Genomic DNA, 20,608 nt, shown 5'->3' on the forward strand with positions numbered 1-20,608 from the left:
GACATGCCAACTACTGTATTGGCATGTAACTGTAAACAAGCCTGGCTCCAAAGCTTCACACAACAAACACATTACTTAGACATGCCTCACAGTGAGTTTGATAAAAGGCAGATGCCAGTCGAAGGCTCTGTTTAGCTTCCTTCCATTTAGTGATTTCTTTATTCTGGGGATTTGTAGTCACATTCCAGTCCCCTCAGCCTCTCACCAGCAAGAACATGTCATGGAAGATTATGCACAAGAGGCTTAAACATCTGGCCACAAAGGGACAGGCATCACCTCTGCCCAGTATTCCACAAGATGCTTTGCTTCCTGTATCATCTGTTTTAGGATGATTTGGGATAAAAATTAACATTTAAATGGGGGGCCTTCGAGTGAGGCAGATCACTCTCTATCATGTAGGCTAACTTCTGCCAGAAGGCCTTAATAGAATAAAAAGATCATCTTTCTCAAGTAAGATGGAATTCTCCTGCAAACAGCCTTCAGACATCATCCATAGCATTCATTTTCCTATTCCCCAAAGACCCAGCTCACATAGTAGATTATAGACTCATCATCTTTCACAATTATATGGGCAAACACACACACACACACATACACACACACACACACACACACACAGAGTCAATTGACAAATATGCCCCATTGTACTGAAGTTAGGCCTATGAGATACAGCTTCAGGGGAGCTTAGAAACACAACTCATTCGGATGCTTGAACAATAGGAGCCAGTGCTTTCTAAAGCAGAGAGTTGACTGCACAGCATTCCTGTGTCAAATCCACCACAGTCTATCATCTTAAGAATTCTCTTTATGGGCCTCGCTGCTAACATCAAGTCTTCCTGATATACTAAACATTTCATGTCCCCTCCACTTTAGAGATACATGCCCCCATCCTGGTCAGCAGTGACCCTTCCAACACAATCTCTACTACTTTGGAGACACTCCTGGGAGTTAAGACCCACTCTACATCCACACTGGATTAACTGCTTATTTTGCTGGAGAAAAAATATAATCTGAGCAGATGTAAGCAACAAAGTCCACCATGATTAGGGAGACATTACTGGGAAGGCACAGGACCAGCTGATCGCAAGGCACCCACTCAGGAAACAGAGAGTGATGAGTACTTGTGTTCTATTCACTTCCTTTACATGCATTCTAAGACCCCAACCCACAGAATGTCACCATCCACATTTAGGGTGGGTTTCCCCATCTCAACCTAATATAGATATCCCCCGCATATCTCCAAGGTGATTCTGGATCCTATCAAATTGACAACCATCAATCAATCAAATAATCACCATAATAACCATAATCAAATAATCAAATAATAACCATCACGATCTTGTACTTTCTCAGCTTGACGCCTCCCTTTTAATCCATAATCTTCCTCCCTTTGATTTCATGTGCTCATGACCACTGTTTTAGAGTTTTTGCAAGACAATTGTTAAATATTATTTAAAATGAAATAAACACTTCGCAAGTCTTCAAAACAAGTTTTCAAAAGTAATGTGCTAAACATCCAAAATTCACCACTTCCTAATAATTTGACAGCCTTTTACCTTTATTTACTAAAATCACCCATTGAGATGATTCATGTTTTGCATTTGTGCAAGTATTATATAATAGTATATTATTACACATCTCAATCCAGCTGTGCATTCTGACACCAGGAGCTCTTGTTGATCACAATGGGAATGTTTTTGCAAAGGATATTGAAAAAGATTACAAGTCATGCTCTCTTTTGTCACTGCACAGTAAATTCTTGCCACTCTTTTGCCAGGCAAATGGGTCTTTTTGGAAAGAGACGGGCATTTTTTAAATTTGACTACCTATGCCAGACTGGTATCTGTGTCTTTTAATCTTGTCTGTTGGATGGATTGGATTAAGAAGCACTGAGGATATTACTAAAGTACATTTCAGGTTATCTGTAAGGGTGATTGCCGAGACAGAATTGCCTTGATATTGGACAGTGCCAGTTATAAGTTGTGGGCCCTACAGAATAGCAGGGAGAAAGGAAAAACTGGGTCCACACTCACTCCCTCTCTGCATCCTGGAAATATGGTGTGAACTGCCCTTTCCACCACAACAGAATGAGACTGCTGAAACCATGAAACAGAGCACTCTTCCTCCTAACTTATTTATGCAAGGCTTTCTGTCACACAGATAAGAAAATAAACAAGATACTTAGTTTATTCATTGAATTCTTTAAAATCTCTTTTGATTCTTCACTTTCTGAGTGCGATTTGCTGGGTCTCGAGTTCTGGCTTTACTATCAAATATCTTTCCAACTATGCTCCTATAGCAAGTGGTGTTGAAAGAGAGAACATGTGCTTTTTTAAGGAGGAAAGGATGAGTGTTTTTGCTACCTGTTATCAAATTTCAGATTTGCTAAATTCAACAACCCAATGAGCATACAAGTGTGCTCTGCCTATTGCTTTAACTGTGCACCCAGAGCCCCAGAACCTATATCACACGAGTTTGTTCCTTCATTGTGACAGATCCCAAATAACCAACACAGAGGCTTAATATTAATTATAAATAGTCGATCAATAGCTCAGACTTATTACTAACCAGCTCTTACAACTTAACCCATTTCTATTCATCTGTGTGGGCCCCAAGACTCATGACATTTCTTTCTATTCCATTTTGTATGTCTGACTCCTTCTCCATCTGGCTCATGACTCTTCTGACTCTGCCCTTCTTAGTCCCAGAATCCTCAGTTTGATCATCAAGCTTATACTTCCTACCTGTCTACTGGCCAATCAGAGTTTTATTAAATTAATTCGAGTGATAAATCTTTACTGTGTACAAAAGGATTATTCTACAAGAATGTTATATTAAAATGCTGAGCTAAAAAGTGAGTGAAAAAAAAGCACACCTTAAAATGTTGGCTTATAGTTTACGGACTCAAACCCCGGTAGTAAAATGATTGATACTGTACCTCATGCTTCATAATGAGGCAAACTGGTCCCCTTCTCCAAGCTTACAAACATATCTGTCCTTGATTTGTTGGTTTGCAGGCACTCTGCTGTGTCTAATTGTTCTTATAAACATAAAAACTGATGCAGCAGTGAGTCTTTTTTTTCTGAAAAATAACTTGAAGAGAATGTCAGCAGATACTATTATTCATAGAAATGAATAGAAAATCAGAAAGTGAGAGAAAAATAACATGGCTCTTCAGTACAAGATGGAAAATTTATATACAAAATGACAAATCAAGTTGACATTTATAAAATGCATGGGAATCTTTTCAGTTGTAAGTCACAGAAACTCTTCTCAAGAGACTGAGAGCTCCTGGTCCAAGTTCCAGCCAGCTCCCAGGAGCAGCAAGAAGTACCAGAGATGCAGGGATACCAGGCTCAAAGAGTAATGGACAGAAGAAGGTGGCAATGTAACGATTGGGAGGAGAAGTAGCCCTCTACCCCTCCACCCCCACCAGATACTGAGTGTCAGAAGTGTGTAAACACGTGTGGTGGATAATTACACTTACAACTGCATCAAGAAATGGAGCATTTTCTCTCTAACTCTTTCCCCCATTTGGTTTTTCTGAAATTGACCACATTTCTGTAGTACTTGGCTACAATAAACCTTGCCATGGCTCCAGATGGTTCTGGTACCCAGCCTTCGGGGCTCCTGTGAATCTATCAGCTTGTTCTACCATCATGAAAGAACACCTCTAGCCCTTTATATTTTATAAAATCCTATAATCAAATGACACTTGAATCGTTAGGACTTACTGGAATGAGGACAGAAAAGAAACTGAAATGATGCTGGGCAGGTTGTTGATTAAATCAGGACTGTAGTGGTGGTACCCTCAGGTGAAGAGCAAAGATAAAGAAGAGACAAGAGTTTCTTCTTCAGGGTCAAATAAAGGGACAGAGTTCAAAAGAGATGGAGCCACTTGATAGCAGTTTTGTAACAGAGAGGAAATGAGGGAAATGGAAGGAATTTCCTCCCATTTAATGAAGATGTTTTAGTCTGCTAATGGAAATATAAAATAGTCAGGAAAGTCCCTTAAATGAATTCCTCAGAAAAGACCAAAGGAAAGAAATAATTGAACCTCTTGCATTTGTGTGGGCCTGTGTGTTATTATTTTCAAGTAGGCATATTCATTTTACAGTTGGTTTCATTGGACATACAGTATATTTAAAGACTATGTAGTCAATACTGCATTTTGTCTAAATTTGGAATTTTACTCCCTATAATTTGTCTTATGTGGAAAACGCATGTAGATTTCCAAAAGTAGAATGGAATTTTGAGAGCATACCCAAAGAGTAGGCTTGTAGTAAGAAGGCTGCTTGTTTCCCAGACATCGTAGACTGCTTAGAACATGTGATACATGGTTAAATTTTTAGTTCTTCATTTGTGTCCAGTAGAGGGCAGCAAAAAATTTTAGAAAACTATTACACTTACTAGATATTAAAAAAATATATATGAGTAAGCTTATATCACTGCTTGCTGATAAACAAGGAATCATTAGAGCCCCTATCAGAAACAGAGAAACAAATAATTGAAGGGCAGAGACATGGCTCAGCAAGTACAGATGCTTACTGCCAAGACTGACAGACCAAGTTCAATACCCAGAGCCCACATGGTAGAAAGAGAAGACTTCAAAAGTTGTTCTTCATGACAGTGTGCAACCCTCTCACACATAAATAAATAGATACTTTAAAACTTAAAACTTAGAGAATTTGTTTCTTAAGACTAGGAAATTCATGGCTCTCCTATTTATTCTTGTGGAATTGTAATATTGTTGAAAATTATTATAAAGCATTTTACTTTAAAACTTTGATGTTAAATTTTATATTAGCTGAATATCCAGTTACTTTCTTATTTACCCATTTAATGTAAATTATCTGAGCACTTTTAGCCAAATTCTTAACCTGGCAGTTGTTTTTTATGGCATAACTTGAAGAACACAAAAGCAAGTGCCGACCTACATTACTGTACCTGGCTTCTGCAGAGAAACAGCAACAACAGAATATTAGAAGTATGTACCTCTCTCCCTCTCTGTGTCTCTCTCCTTCTCCCCCTCCCACCTGTGTGTGTGTGTGTGTGTGTGTGTGTGTGAGAGAGAGAGAGAGAAAGAGAGAGAGAGAGAGAGAGAGAGAGAGAGGGAGGGAGGAAGGGAGGGAGGGAGAGAGAGAGGGAGATAACAAGAGACAAACTTAATTTTACCACTTGGCTATACAATTATAGGTCTAAGAAGTTTGAAGCCTTTAGTAAGACCAAGAGACTAGTACTTAATCTAGAGTAGTACTTAATCAAATAACTGGGAGATATGGAGCAACCACATTGACAAAACATGTCCCTGATCAGCTCATATGCCAGGTCCCAGAAATGTCACCCTTAGAGCATTATGTTCTGAATTTGAATCTCTCTTCCCAGACATCACCTGCTTAAAATGCATGAACTCTGGATAAGTTAGTATGGCTCCTTAGGCACTAGTGTGTGCACACCAGCTCACCACATGCTTTGTCACCAGATCGAAGAGGTCCCGTGGCATGTTGAAACCACTAACTGCCAAGTGCTTCTGAAGCACAGAAAGAAGGGAAGCTGCAGTTCATCACTACAACCTCCAGTTCTTATCTTACATATAATGCTCCCCCAAAAAGTACAATATTCTCAGTTTCTCTTTGAAAAGCCACACTTTTGGTGTTCTTAGTAATAACATCTCCCTCTTAATACAACACTAAAACTACTGAAAGACACTTCAACCTCTAGCCCTTGTTCAATGTGTCAGTTGAAGTTTGGGCTCAAAATGTTTTACTTACAATATTTTTTGAAAAAGATTTCCAAAAAGAATCATAATTTCATTATTAACAAGGAAGAAACAATGAAAAAACTCAAAATGAAAAGTATTCTATTGAAAATATCGGGCCTACACCTATGTCATAGAAAACAAGTCATATACAATAACATGTAAGGCATTCTTTAACTCCAAACGATTATGCAGTGGACAGTTTACCATGAGTCAGCCAGAGTCTCTTCTGCTAATCAGTTAATTCATCAAAACTTATATCTTGGTAGATTTTACACAGTCATGTCATGGGCCACTGGTGAAAAGGGGTGAGATACACCACAATTTCCAAAACTACTTCATGTGCATGCCCTGAGATGCATACAGCACTAGTTTCTAGAGAAAATATGACCTGCCCTAAGCTGTTTGTCAGTCTCACATTTAGCAATAGTAAATAGATACTCTCTTCAGCCACTTAAAACACCATGATTTTTCGGAAGGTATACATGGCTTTTGGCGATGGTGAATTGGCCTCGTCCATCACTTAAAGAATGTCTTTGGGAGTAAAAATCATGCTGCATCATGTGATGTAGCTATACTTCATTTGAATATTCAGCTCATTTGACACCATCTAATCAAGATCAATACTTCATTGTTCACTACTCTATTTCTACCTGTGTCAAAACTGATGCGTGAAATAGCATATTCGATCATGAATTTAGCAAATGTGGAGTCACCCTTGACTTTGGAATGTCATTAAGTTTCATGAATAATGGGGTCCATGGGAGAGGGAATGAGAAAGACCTAAAACTGAAAGTACACTTAAGGAAGGCTGGTTTAGGTATTCTACAGGGCTCCAGGGTCTTCCCCTTCCTCCTATTGGTAGTGTTTAAATATATACCCCCATGCCTTCCCACCACTTCTCCTCACAATGCTTTCCAGGAACGAGAAGCCATTGCTATCTCAAAGAGTCTGCTTTCACTGTCCTTGTCTACCTATGTCCCTCTAACACTCCTTCACATTACTACTGCTGACTATTAATCCCAAGACCCAATACATGCTAAGCACGTGCTCTTCCACTGAGCTACATCATCAGCCCTTACATTTATTTTTAATCTATTACATAATAACCCCCTGAAGAGATGGCTCTGCACTTAAAAGCACTGCCTGCTCTTCCAAAGGTCCTGGGTTCAATTCCCAGCAACCACATGGTGGCTCACAACCATCTGTACTTAGATCTAGTGCCCTCCTGAGGAAGAGACCTAGTCAGTCATCCTCATCAACTTAGACCGTGAAACCCAGCATGGACAAGTTCAAAAGAACTGCGATAAGTGGGCTTCCCATGCATGCTTCAGCTTTGTTAGGGCACAAATTTCAAATTTCACAGAACAACCATCAATGACAAGTCTAAGAACAGGTTTAAATCTGGAATAAGAATAACTAAAGATATCTGTAATGTAAAAATAAAAAGTCTATGATTCTATTAATGGCAAAGTAAGAGGTACTATAAATATCCCTAAAAGTAAGACTAGATCCATCACTGAAAGAAATCTTAACTTCCAATTGGAAATGGATGAATTACAATTCTTCACAAGCTGAGGCAGTGGCCCTGTCATATCCTAGAACCTCAACATCCTTCCCTTAGTAAATTCTCTTCCTTTGAAAAACAAATGAGCCATAGATCATTGAGGATTTCTAAGGGAAGAAGGACTACTGAGAAGACTTGGAAGTTGCATATGTTATAGCCACCCATATCACCCACCCATGAATTTAAATAGATGCCTTATCTGCAAAGAAGCTGGAAAATAGAATGCAAGAGGAAAAAACATGCATAAATATCTTTTCTGAAGGGATTGAACCAAAATAGTGGCAAGAGGGCCAACATCACACAGTGCGAGAGCTCAAATGTGCAAAACAAAAACATGCATGTGGTGCCCTGTTCACGGCACAGTGGTGAGGGCGGGGCCTTCCAAAGCACCTGTGGATGGCCCAGAGAGTGCCACAGAAACAAAGGGAGAGCGAAAGAAAGAAAACTTAAGCAGCATTCAAGTGCTAATGGCCAGACGAATCTTATTGTTACTAGCGATGTAAATACACACATGAAAGTAGGAATGCAAAACCAAAACGATATATTCAGAATTCAGTGTTTGAATGAAAAAAAAAAAAACTCTTGAGTTCACAGTAAATACTGATCTTGTAAGTCAGACTATTTTTGTTTAAAAAAAAGTCTCAGAACAACACAAACACATTCTCATATCAGGAGTTAGACCTAAATAACTTGACCTGGCTCAAATAGTAAGGATCTAATTCATAGGGAAATCATATAATCTAAAAACAAACAAAACAAAAATATTTGGGAGGGATTTCACTAAGAAAAGAGCCTCAGTTTCTGAGAAGGTATTTGCTGTCCCAGACTTTATGTTAAGTAATAAAAAAAAAAAAATGACAGAGACCCTGACAAAGACTCTAGTTTATTTGAAGGCAAATATATAAATTTTCAGAATAGTTTTATTCATATACCCAATGTATCATGAAGTAGGAATTGAACAGGAGCCATGAGGAAATGGTACCAAGCATCCTTGAACCATACTTAGCATGAAGATCAATTTTGAGTTTCTATGAAGAGTTTAAATGGGATATCGACACCTTTAAAGCATCTTGGAGCAAAAAGGTGGGGTGACAAAACTTGAGATCCTGGGAAAGTCACACAAACACAACAGAATGTAGACCTACAGAGGAGCTCCTGAGGGAAGCCCAGTGGATGAGAACAGCTCAGACATCAGCCCAAAGAAACCAACCACTTGGAACTCCATTCTACAGAAAGCTGACAAGTGGCCCAGTTGTGCTAAACACTGTCACAACTCAGTTTTCCTTAAGACAAGAAACTGTCATTTCCAGAAAAGGGAAGAAAAAAGATGGCTTTATTTGAGTAATAGAAAGATTGGTTAGGAACTTGAAACTTTGAAGTGAATACTATATCAAATCGTATTGAGATGTTGAGGTATCTTTAAGAATTGAGTCTTTCTATGTTCTTGGTGATCTGGTCTTGGGAGTCTAGGATCCTGGAAACCGCAGTGGCCACCAAAAGAGCCTGGAGCCAATGGTTTCTGGGTTCTTGACTCAAGAATTTAAAGAATGAAACCACATTCTATGAACCACAAAAAGTGATATCTTAGTCACAGTTACTATTATTGTGATGAAACACCATGACCAAAATAAATTGGAGAGGGAAGGGTTTATCCCGATTACCTTTCCACACTGTAGGTCATCATCAAAAGAAGTTAGGACAGGAACTCAAGCATGGCAGGAACCTGGAGGCAGAAGCTGATGTAGAGGCCATAGAGGGGTGCTGCTTACTGACTTGCTCCTGTGGCTTCTCACCCTGATTTCGTACAGTACCCAGGATCACCAGCCCATAAATGGCACCACCCACAATGTGCTGGGCCTTCCCCCATCAATTACTAATTAAGAAAATACCCTACAGACTTGTGTACAGTCCAATCTTATGGTGGCATTTTGTTAATTGAGATCCCTGCCTGTCAGGTGACTTTAACTTGTGTCAAGTTGACATAAAACTAGACAGCACACAGCACAGATGAGTTTTATAGAAAGTTTATTATAGATTCATATACAGGAATTTTAAGAGGGAATAGAAATGGAACAGTAGAGAGAAAGAAGGAGAGAGAGTCCTGTAGAGCAGGATGGGAATCCTATGAAATAGAATACCATGCAGCATGAAGCTATGGGTCTGGACTTATGGAAGAACATGGGGACAGGAAAGATTTGAGAAGTCCAGTTGCACAACCTGGAATTGCCTAGGTCCACCTAATCCCTATTGTCTCTAGACAGAAGGGTTGGGTTCCTTAGGAGATAACACCAAAACAGGAACCAGAACCATTTTCTATCATTCCTGTCTCCAGCAAGGTCATTCCAGGACTCTTGCTATGGGGTCTGAGATGTCTCTTCTTAATTGTCAAGTTGACTACAGCTGGATTTAACTAAAACCCAAGCTTCCTGGCACACCTGGGAGGGGATTTTCTTAATTAAACCATTTGAAGAGGGTAGACATACTTGAATCCAGATCTTTTAGGTGTATAACCTACCTTTAAACTGGGCCACACTTTCTGCAGGGAGACTGTATAAAGAAAATGGAAGAAGAAAGCTTTTGCTTTTCTCCTGCTTGCCCTTCTCATGCTGTTGAGTTTGTTCTTTCACTTATATCTTGCTTCTTCAGGATTCTGACATACACTGATGATCAACTAAGATACCCAGCTTCATGAAGTGAACAACTGCAGGACTGTTGGACTTGCCACTGGGAGGCAAAAACACCACGGGACTAGCTGCACCACAGCCAAAACTCTTAAGACGTTTCCTTCTTATATAGAGAGATTCGTTCTAACAGTTCTGTTCCTCTAGAGAACCCTGAAAAATGCGGGGGTCCTTGCCCCACCTGACCAGTCTCTGTCTCCTGTTGTCGTAAAGATGAGTCACAGAGGCTAAATAATATGTGAAGAAAGTGCCATCAAGCCAGAAGAGGCTGAGTTCTCTGGAATAGTGTAATCATGTGTTCCCGGCCACACTCATGCTCTCTGCAGCAATAGAACTAGAGTGCACAGAGCTACAGTGTCAGTCACAGCAAACAAAATCAGCCACATGCTCTGTGTGGGTCCGTATTACCATGCAAACTTACCCTCAAAATGCAGCTCAAAGCTTCCCTGATTCCACACTCTATACAATGTAAAAAGACCACCAAGGCACAGTATAATAAATGATACATAAAAACAGGCATGGTGCAAAGGTAGCAGGCACAAAAGTGGTTGGTGAAGGTGTCACGTGAGATGTTTCCTAGATAGGCATTACATACATCTATCTACTCATCCCCAAACCCCAAACAGCAGTCAATCAAAGTAACATTTGCACCGAAGTCCAACCTGCTGAACCAATGAGTTTCCAGGATTGCTAGCAGGAGCACGGGTGAAAGGGCTACTTACGGGAACAAGGGTGACTCAAAAGCAGGCTGAGTCACAAAAGGCTCTGCCCAGTGTGGATGATGAGTCACGGATGCTGCAACCCTGGGGCTCTCTGAATTATCTGTAGGCTGCTAGCAGTCCCGGAATCTTCTCCACTGGCCGCTGGCCAGAGCCTCCTCCTGCCGCCGTGATTCACTTCAATAATCTTAAGCCCTCTCTTATCTCTTAGAAATTTTAGTTGTTCCAAACGTGTGAAGTCTATGTGCTTACTGAGTCTCTGGGGACTTTCCCCTTCCTTCCTGGATGGAAACTTTTAATTCTCCGAAAACCACTATACAGTAAAAGGCTAAAAAGAGGTTAAGAAAATGTTCTTGGAAAAGAAAGCCAAATTGGGTTTCAGGAGCCGCATGAGTTCTTCATAAAGTGAGAACAGTTCACAGAAGGTTATGGTCACCAGAGCTAAGAGTATTCGGTTTCCTCTTATTTTATAATCATATCATAATCTAATCTTGAAACAGAACTCTATTCTCTGGTATCAAATAACATGCCTACAAAAGTAAAAAATATTTTAATATGTTATACTTCTGTTTTACAAAAAAAATTTATTGTGTATTCAATATAATTAGGAAAAATATAGTATTTGTATATTACTAATGGTAATAAGTGACTTTCAAAGAAAAATTTGTGAAATTATGGCTTTTTCCTTCATCTAGAAAACAGAGACCAGATGGTTGTGAATATTTGTTTCTGAAATAAAGAAAAAAGAAAAAGAAGTTTGATTTTACTATCTAACCTCTAGATCTTGAGAAACTTCTATTTTTAAAAAGTGTAAGGAGGCACTGATGCTGCTAATCAATCATTTTAGTTCAGTGTCTTCACTATTAGACACGTGTCCACATTACTACGACTTCACTATTAGACACATGTCCACATTACTACGTCTTCACTATAAGACACGTGTCCACATTATGTGTCCTATTGAAAACAATGTGTGTTTTTGAGGGCTGTCATTTTACACGCTGTTTACAATTCTTTTTTAATGTCTTTAATTGAAGAAGAATTATATCGTTCCCCCCCCAGTCACCCTTCCTCTAACCCCTCCCACCCATGCCCAGGTTGACAGCCTCTTTTTCTTTGATTTATTACTGTTAAGGCACACTCACCAGGAGGAAAACCTCAGGGCTGCAAAGGTTATGGACCTTAGAGAGGAATCTACAATGGACCCTTTGCCAGAGCAGCATAACTACTTACTTACTACCTTCTAAAGCTTGTCACTCTAATTCTTGCTCAAAGATTACTCTGTAGCACTCTAACTGGCAGCTTAAACTGGGTAAGTTTTCTATTATCTCAACAGCATTGTCACTAGTTGCTTTATTCAGGTACAACTCAAAGATTAACCTTAAAAAGGGAACACTTTCAGTTCATAGTCAAGGCCATTATATAAATTCATGGTGTGGCCTGAGAGATTTGAGGAAGATCATCTACCCAACTTATTTCATCTACTTAGCAGGGTACCAAAGATGTCCTACCAGAAATTCACAGCTTTCAATATCAAAGGGGCACTGGCCTTTACTAATTCTATACTAGCCTTCCAGTATCCCTTTGGAGAGTGACATTAAAAGAGGTTATCAAAGAATAACTTTAAGCAACATTTCCCAACAGGTGTTGGGAACAGGAGTAGGGGCTTTCATGATCAAATAAGGTCAAGAATAATGAACATTATTTCCATATCTTAGAAAGTCACAATTTCTATTAGCATGTAAAGACTGAAAATTTTTAAAGAAAGAATTCTAAGCTCTTAAAAACTTATGAAGCTCAAAGATGAGTTGATTATCATGACTCCTATGGTGATTAGAAGAATTGTAACAGCAGAGCGTGAGGCAAAACAAAATAAATTGTCCAGAATGAGGCATGTGAATAACTGAGAAAATGCTGACAGTGAAGATGGCTTTATCTTTAAAGGGAAAAAAATGAATATATTTTTACATTTGACAGGTCCTAGGGATTAATCTATACAGCTATAGCTTTATCAGAGGAGGATCCTCATATAATCACAGTATTTGATATGTAAAATCATGTCACTATTATCTAAAGACAATACAGAAAACCATCATATGAAATCCATTCCAGAGCTTGCTACATGAAAGATGTCAAGAATGGTGCCTATAATTCAGAGTCCCCATGTACAAAGCATCATACTGGGAAAAAGAAAAACTTTTCAAATCTTTTTACTGAAGACAAAGTTTCATTTTCCGGAAGGAACTGAGAAGCTTCCTCCTTTCTTCAAAGGGACAGTAGATCTATCTTCCTACTGACTTTGATTGCCAGGAAGCTCTCAAGCCTAAATGTCAGAACGAGTATTGCAACACTCCATCTTTTGATTAATGCCTTTTCTGGTCATGATACCAAATTCCATTCCCCATTAGTTCATTGTGTATACTTGTTAGGATCCTGCACAGTCCACTTGCGACTGTGAGAGGGGAAAGGTGAAGCTATCGAAAGATAAATAAAGACAAGAGATGACTGGGGCTGTTTCTCTGAAGAACCCAACATTTACCTTAAACACAAACCTTAAATTTATCTATACCTCTGTTTCCAGGTGAAGATTATAGACACTTCAAAGCCACTTTCTCCTTCTATTGTTCCATTTACAATTTCAACCAAGATGCATAATCCACCTGTTTTCCTAAAACGGAAATCGAAACTCTTCTATTCTTCATGACACCTTCATCTTTCCATTTGTGAATTACTCCTCCCTCATAGTTCTGTAATCCTTCTTATCTTCACTTCTCCTGAAAAATGAGTTTCCATCCTTCCTTACCTGATACAGGGATGCTCTCCCTGATGGATGATTTCAATTCCGACACCTCCTCCACGTACGTCTCTGAATGACATGTGGAAAATACAGAATGACATGGGATTTCCATAGCTAACCCCCTCTGAGGCTGTCAGTGGACTTGTGCATCTGTCTTCTGTTTTCTCTCTTACTTTTCTCCAACTATTTCTATTTCCTAGTCAACTATAATTTGCCTCTCATTCTTCACTTTCTTCACTTTCTTAGTGATGTTCCCCAAGGTTGGAATGTCACTCAGCTCTTAACTCATCCCTCAAGGTTAAATTCTGGGAATCTCCTCCAGGAAGCCCTACCTTGGTCAAAACCGAGCTCATCTTTGCTTTCCCACGACTCCTCAGCAAACTGTTTATTACTAGCATACAAATTTAAATCTGTTAGTGTGCCTCCTCCACTAGTCACCTGGCCCAATTTCATACTTGTATTTGAGTCTAAAATGTTGCGGGGGGCAGAATATCACAGGTGAGTTAGCCAGGAAATAAAGAAAGATAGGGAAGATGCCAAGAGGGAAGGAGAGGGAGGGAAAGAAAGAGGAAGGAAGGAAGGAAGGAAGGAAGGAAGGAAGGAAGGAAGGAAGGAAGGAAGGAACGAAGGAAGGAACGAAGGAAGGAACGAAGGAAGGAACGAAGGAAGGAACGAAGGAAGGAACGAAGGAAAGAAGATGAGCAGCTAGCTTATTGCAGGGAAACTTTTAAAATCAATTTGAAAGCCTTTGGCTGAATCCAATAACTGAGACATTGTTGTTAACAGAATTTCAGCTATAGACCCTTGTTTAATCACTAACTTTCCCGCTCTGTTCTCTGAGTAGGAGTGCAGTAAGATATAAGAACTGACTGCTGGTTTTCTGGAAACCACTTTAAATTAGCTGGGGAATGTTCTTTCATCTTCTACTCCTCTCTTCTTCCTAAACACACTGTGTTCAGATGACTGAATTTTAGAAGACACTGTGTACTATTGAAGATGCAATGCCACACTCCAAAGAAAGTAGAAAATCAAATGCTGCAAGCATGGTGGAGCTTTCATACCTGCCCAGGACAGCATTCATTAGTCTTTTGTTGCATGACACAACGTAACACCTACTTCGTTTAACCTACAGGTTTCCAGAAGCTGAATTCATTATTACCTGCTTGCTCTGTATAAAATCTCTTCTTAAATTATGCAATTGCAAATTAAGATTGATGATGAAAAGAACTGCTTAATCGGTGCCCTAGTTTCACTTCTGCTGCTGGGACGATTATCCTGATAGAAGGCCGCATAGGGAGGAAATGTTTGTGTGACTTAGAGTTCTAGGTTAGAGAGCATCACTGTGAGAAAGCCAAGGCAGAAGACCAGAACATCACATCCACAGTAGAGAGCAGAGAGAGAACAAGCATGGGTCTCTGCTTGCTTGCTGTTTCTGTTCAAGTAGCTTTCTTCACACTTAAGTAGTTGAATGCTCAACTCATGAAATGTTGCTGCCCACACTCAGGGTGGGGCTTCCAAGATTCTTCACATGCACACGCACACACTCACACACACACATGCACATGCTCACACACACACACACACACACACACACGTACTTGTCCATAAGCTAACCTGATGGAGATAATCCCTCATTAAGACTCTTTGCCCAGCTGGTTCTAGGTTGGATCAAGTTCACAGTTCAAACTCCCCAGCGCAGCTGCATTCATCTAGGACAGAGCCCATTCTGTATCTAAAAATGTTGTTCTACTCGATTTTATTCAGGGAGTGGAGGGTGAATAATCTATAAAGAAAAAATGAGCTGCTTTGTTTATCCTGACTTTTACTTTGCTCTTATGATTTGACACTTTAAGTTGGGGTTGAGTTTGTGAGCCAGTTCCTGAAGCAGCTTTAATAGTACTCTTATTCACAGCAAGTAACTATTATGGGAACTTCACAGAGCCTAATTAAGAAGTGAGGAGAGAGTAATTAGGGTTCTTTGACAGATTTACAACCAAGAAAGCATTAATTAGCTTTTCTAAAAATAAGCTACATCTATATGTATTCACAATAGTAAATCATTTTGCAGAGAGCAAACAAATTATTGAGTTGGTGTCCCCATTTATAAATGGCAAAGTGGAACAAGGGAAACACACACATTTCAAGGATATTGCTTAATAATGCAGGCATGGTCTGAAAACTATCTTGTTAGGTGATTCCAACATTGTGAGAACATGTGTGTGTTTACATAATGTGTGTGTGCTTATACAGTGGTACAATCAATCAGTTGATTGGCCTCCAGATACAATCAAGAGATTGTAAACATTAAATGTGAGGCTTTGCCAGCATAACACAGCATAGTTTTACAGCAAACTTCTCTTAATTTGTAGAAAGAATGCAAACTAAAATAAAAATGTAAAGTATATGATAGTAAAAACACAGTAACACAGCCATGTTTAGTATTAAGTTACATGTATATAACTTGCATAACTGTATGTGCTAAGCTTTCATACTATGACAGAACAGATTTGCTTATATCAACAATATCACAGACACAGAAGTAATGTGTTGTGATGTAGGGATAACTACAATGTCAGTAGATGATAGAAATTTTGTAGACCATAATAATTGTATGAGTCTACCTTCACATGTGTGTCCAGTTATTAACCAAATCATTACCATGAATCTTACCCTGAGCAAACATATTTTGTGTTTCTAGCTACTGTTTTGCTTGCCCTGATATCTCCTCGGGGGTGTCTTGCACTGTTTTCAAACTGTATTGACTTAATTTAAGCCTTGTTCACCTGATAAGCTGATGCTGACATTCTGTGACTTCTTTCCTAGACACTTAACATTATCAATACCCAGTGCTGCGTGGTTCTGCATTTCTTAGGGTCTTCCACAGTCTCAGTGTCAGCTTCATTGAGTCCCTTCCTTTCAGACAGTACTTCTCCCTCTTCACAATGATTTCTTAAAATTCTCACTCCCTCCTGAAATGTGGGTAAGGCAGACTCTTGAGCCAGAGAATAAACAATCCATCATGGTTTTGGTTTCTGATTTTTATTTTTATTTTTGATGATAGATATTAAGTTGGGAAAATGGGGATCTTCAAGCACTTAAGTACCAGATCTTGACCCTGTTGGGAAATACTAGCTAGGTGATTATTCTTGTTTAATAATAAGCAACTTACATGTCCAAAGTATAATCATTCATTGATTCAAGAAATATTAAGTATCTGCCAAATCTGTACATGTGCTGGAATAAAGTACCTAAAGTGAGTACACAGGTATAATATCCCATGACACCAACCTAGGGAGGATAAATCACAGAACTCATTTACAATTGGAAACTAAGACAAGGACCATAGAGGAAAGGCATGCGGTTCTATGAGTTTGCTAATTATGAACAAATGATTTTAGACCAATTGTCTCAATGAGAGAAACACAAAAGTTGGACATAAAACAAATCTAAATACCTCATAAGGCTACCAACACTGTGAGGAACTGATGGAACAAAATCCATCTGGAGAAGAAGGAAATGCTATGAGGTGGCCCTAAATGAATGACTCTTGTTCTTGAGACATTTGATAATTTCAGTGGGAGCTCAGAAGACAGGAAGTGCTTTTTATAATTCCTGGGTTTCTGGGAAATGTAAAACCCAAGATGAAAGAGTAGATCTTGAAAAACCCTGCAGCCTTCCGATAAACAAAGCATCCATGACTGCCTCCTCTAAGGAATACTAGATTTGCCCTTCGCCGTCAGTCAGCACTGATGACGGTCAGAGCTCCACTGTTAGTGAATGACTCAAATTTTTCAGTGTTACTGTAGCTGCGCCACCCATTACTCTTATTATGAAGGGTTTGTTCAACTGTACCATTGAGCACAGCAGGAGGAGGGGGAATCAAGAGTATTCTTTTTGCTCTACTCCTACTTCTCCCCAGACCCGATGTGTAGTCCAATCTCTAATAGCATTAATCACCCAGCGACTAACTTGCTCTTGGCTATCTACTCAGTGGCATAAGGAGCTGTAAATGGTTTGAAGCTTTGTTTTAGGTACCTATACCCTAAATGTCAAGTGAAATCAATTATTCTTAAACACTTATGTCTTCTAACAAACTAGGGTAGGCATAGGTAGAAAACATGCACAAGTAGATTATTAGAGATAGTAAAAGTGAGCCTACTCCAACTTCTATTCTGTCATTTCCAAATCTGTACTTTCAATCTTTGAAGATTGATGGAGGTGGGTCTTGTATTAATCTGTTGCTTTCATTGGTTAATTAATAAAGAAACTGCCTAGGCCCATTTGATAGGCCAACCCTTAGGTGGGTGGAGTAAACAGAACAGAATGCTGGGAGAAAAAAGCTGAGTCAGGGAGTCGCCATGATTCTCCCACTCCAGACAGACGCAGGTTAAGATCTTTCCTGGTAAGCCAGCTCATGGTGCTACACAGAATATTAGAAATGGGTTAGATCAATATGTAAGAGCTAGCCAATAAGAGGCTGGAACTAATGGGCCAGGCAATGTTCAAAAGAATACAGTTTCCATGTAATTATTTTGGGGCATAATCATGTGGGCGGCCGGGTGCCCAGGGACGCAGCCCCGCTGCTCCTATTACAACAGAGTGGCACCCAACGTGCTAATGAACTCCACGTAAAACCTGAGAGAGCTTTAAAAGGACAGAGAATTTAAGACAGCTTTTTGCTGTTTGTGGGTTGCATGCCGCAAAGAAATTGTCCTGACTCAGCAACAGAAAAAAACTGGCTGTTTTAAAATGCCGGCTTTCTGGGCTGTGCCGCCATCGCGATCTCTGTCTGGCTCCTGCGGGAGACAAAGTCTTTGAATGGAGCATTTGGAATAAGTGCTACGGCTTGCTTGATGGCAATGTGGACTTCTGTGTGCCTGGAACTGTGTATGGCTCAGGGGCACCAAATGGCTCTGAGGCAGGAGCAGCTCAGCTCCGCCATGCTGAACTGTGCTGGTCTCAGGCAAGAACTACCGTAATTACCATAATAACAGCGCAGTTAAAGTTTAGACTGGGCAGGACGCAGGCGGTACCGTATTACCCCTACATAGTGCAACTTAAGTTTTTAAGAAGTGCTTAACATTTTAAGAAATGCTCCTGGATAGTAAAAGAATTACAGATTCACAATAGTACAGATTCAGACACGTAGGCTAGAGAGAGAAGAAACAAATATAGAGAATAAAGTTAATGGTTTAAAAAAAAGGGTAAAGTCTTTAAAGAGACAGAGTACAGATAGTTGTAGATTAAAAGAAATAAAGAAAAGTAAGCCACGTAAAAATGGAAAATTCACAGAGAGTCTGGATTCTTTGTATTATTGTGTTTTCTTTAAAATTTTTGACTGTAAAGGAGCTAAGTGCAGAGAGACATTTCATTATATGGGCTGCCAAGCAGAACCAGAATGGATATCATAAGGGTATTATGATTTCAGAATTTGGGTCTAAGGATATGATGCTTTGGAGAGAGTCTTCTTTTGTTTTCACAGAGGATGAGACCCTGTTGATTGTTTCTATCCCAATATGGTATGATAGGCCACGCCCTCCTGAAAGGTTGCCGTGAACACCTTCAGAAAATTATTTCACTCAACTGCCGACTGAGATGAACCTAGCAGACAGGTTATCCCATAAAAGACCTGAATAACAGCCCCGATACAACAGGAAGCAGTTTGGAGAGAAAAAACTGTGCCCATGTTCCCAAGTATTGTTTATAAATGTTCTTTTACATTTAAAGGGGGATATGATATAGATATGAATAATTTGCATTGGTATGGATTTTAAGGTCAATTTTGTTATATGTATATGTATTTCTGATCTTGATTAAGGTATTGTGATTGTGTAGTTCATTTAAAAATGTAATGTAAAATAGGAAATATAGGTTGTTAATGGATAATCATCAATAATAGTCAAGCTTGTAGTCATGTTAGTTAGATTTTCTAGATATATAGAGATATATTTCAATTAGATAGGCATTCTTCATATCTTTCAAAGACTACAGAACATGGCATTTAAAATATTTTAATAACTTAGGGCTTTTCATGACAGTGAGACACATCTGCTCCTGGCAGCACCAGCTACTTCAAGAGGAAGATGGGCATTGAAGACGCTCCTTATGGAGTTTGATAGCCATTTGGGCAAGAAACTGCTCTTGCCTGGACTGTTGCATAAACTGGACACAAAGAACCCGCAGAAAGAGGACTGTTGAACTTGCCTAAAGGTGAGATGGTTTTTCGGGGTTTCTGACTCATGAAAGAGTCTGCAAGACATTCTGTATGACACAGCAAAAAGTGACTGAACTGTCTTTGGAATTTCCTGCTTCATGGAAGAGTCTGCTGGATACTATGGGCCTGAAGGCCGAAGACGGATGCCCCAATGGTACAAAAGAACTTTGGGTGACTGTCCAGGCAGCGAGATGTCTCTGTCATTTCTAGAGTTTGAAGTTTCTTACTTCTTGTTTACTTAGGTAATGTTATATCCTTCTGGAGTCTTTGATGGAGTTGAAGAATGGTTAGTTATAGTTATAGTTTTCCTTAGTTATGATAAAAGATAAAATAGATATAAATATTGTAACTATAATTCTTGCTTGATAACTTGCTATATGTAATCTTACTATGTTAAAGTGAAAGCCTTTCTTTTTTGTTTAAACAGAAAAAGGGGAAATGATGGAGGTGGGTCTTGTATTAATCTGTTGCTTTCATTGGTTAATTAATAAAGAAACTGCCTAGGCCCATTTGATAGGCCAACCCTTAGGTGGGTGGAGTAAACAGAACAGAATGCTGGGAGAAAAAAGCCGAGTCAGGGAGTCGCCATGATTCTCCCACTCCAGACAGACACAGGTTAAGATCTTTCCTGGTAAGCCAGCTCGTGGTGCTACATAGAATATTAGAAATGGGTTAGATCAATATGTAAGAGCTAGCCAATAAGAGGCTGGAACTAATGGGCCAGGCAGTGTTCAAAAGAATACAGTTTCCGTGTAATTATTTTGGGGCATAAGCCATGCGGGCGGCCGGGTGCCGGGGACGCAGCCCCTTCGCTCCTATTACAACAGAAGATATGATACATTGGATTATTCCTTGACTAAAATGGCATTTCC

This window comes from Chionomys nivalis, chromosome 3 (genome assembly GCF_950005125.1).
Source record: "Chionomys nivalis chromosome 3, mChiNiv1.1, whole genome shotgun sequence".
Lineage (NCBI taxonomy): Eukaryota > Metazoa > Chordata > Mammalia > Rodentia > Cricetidae > Chionomys > Chionomys nivalis.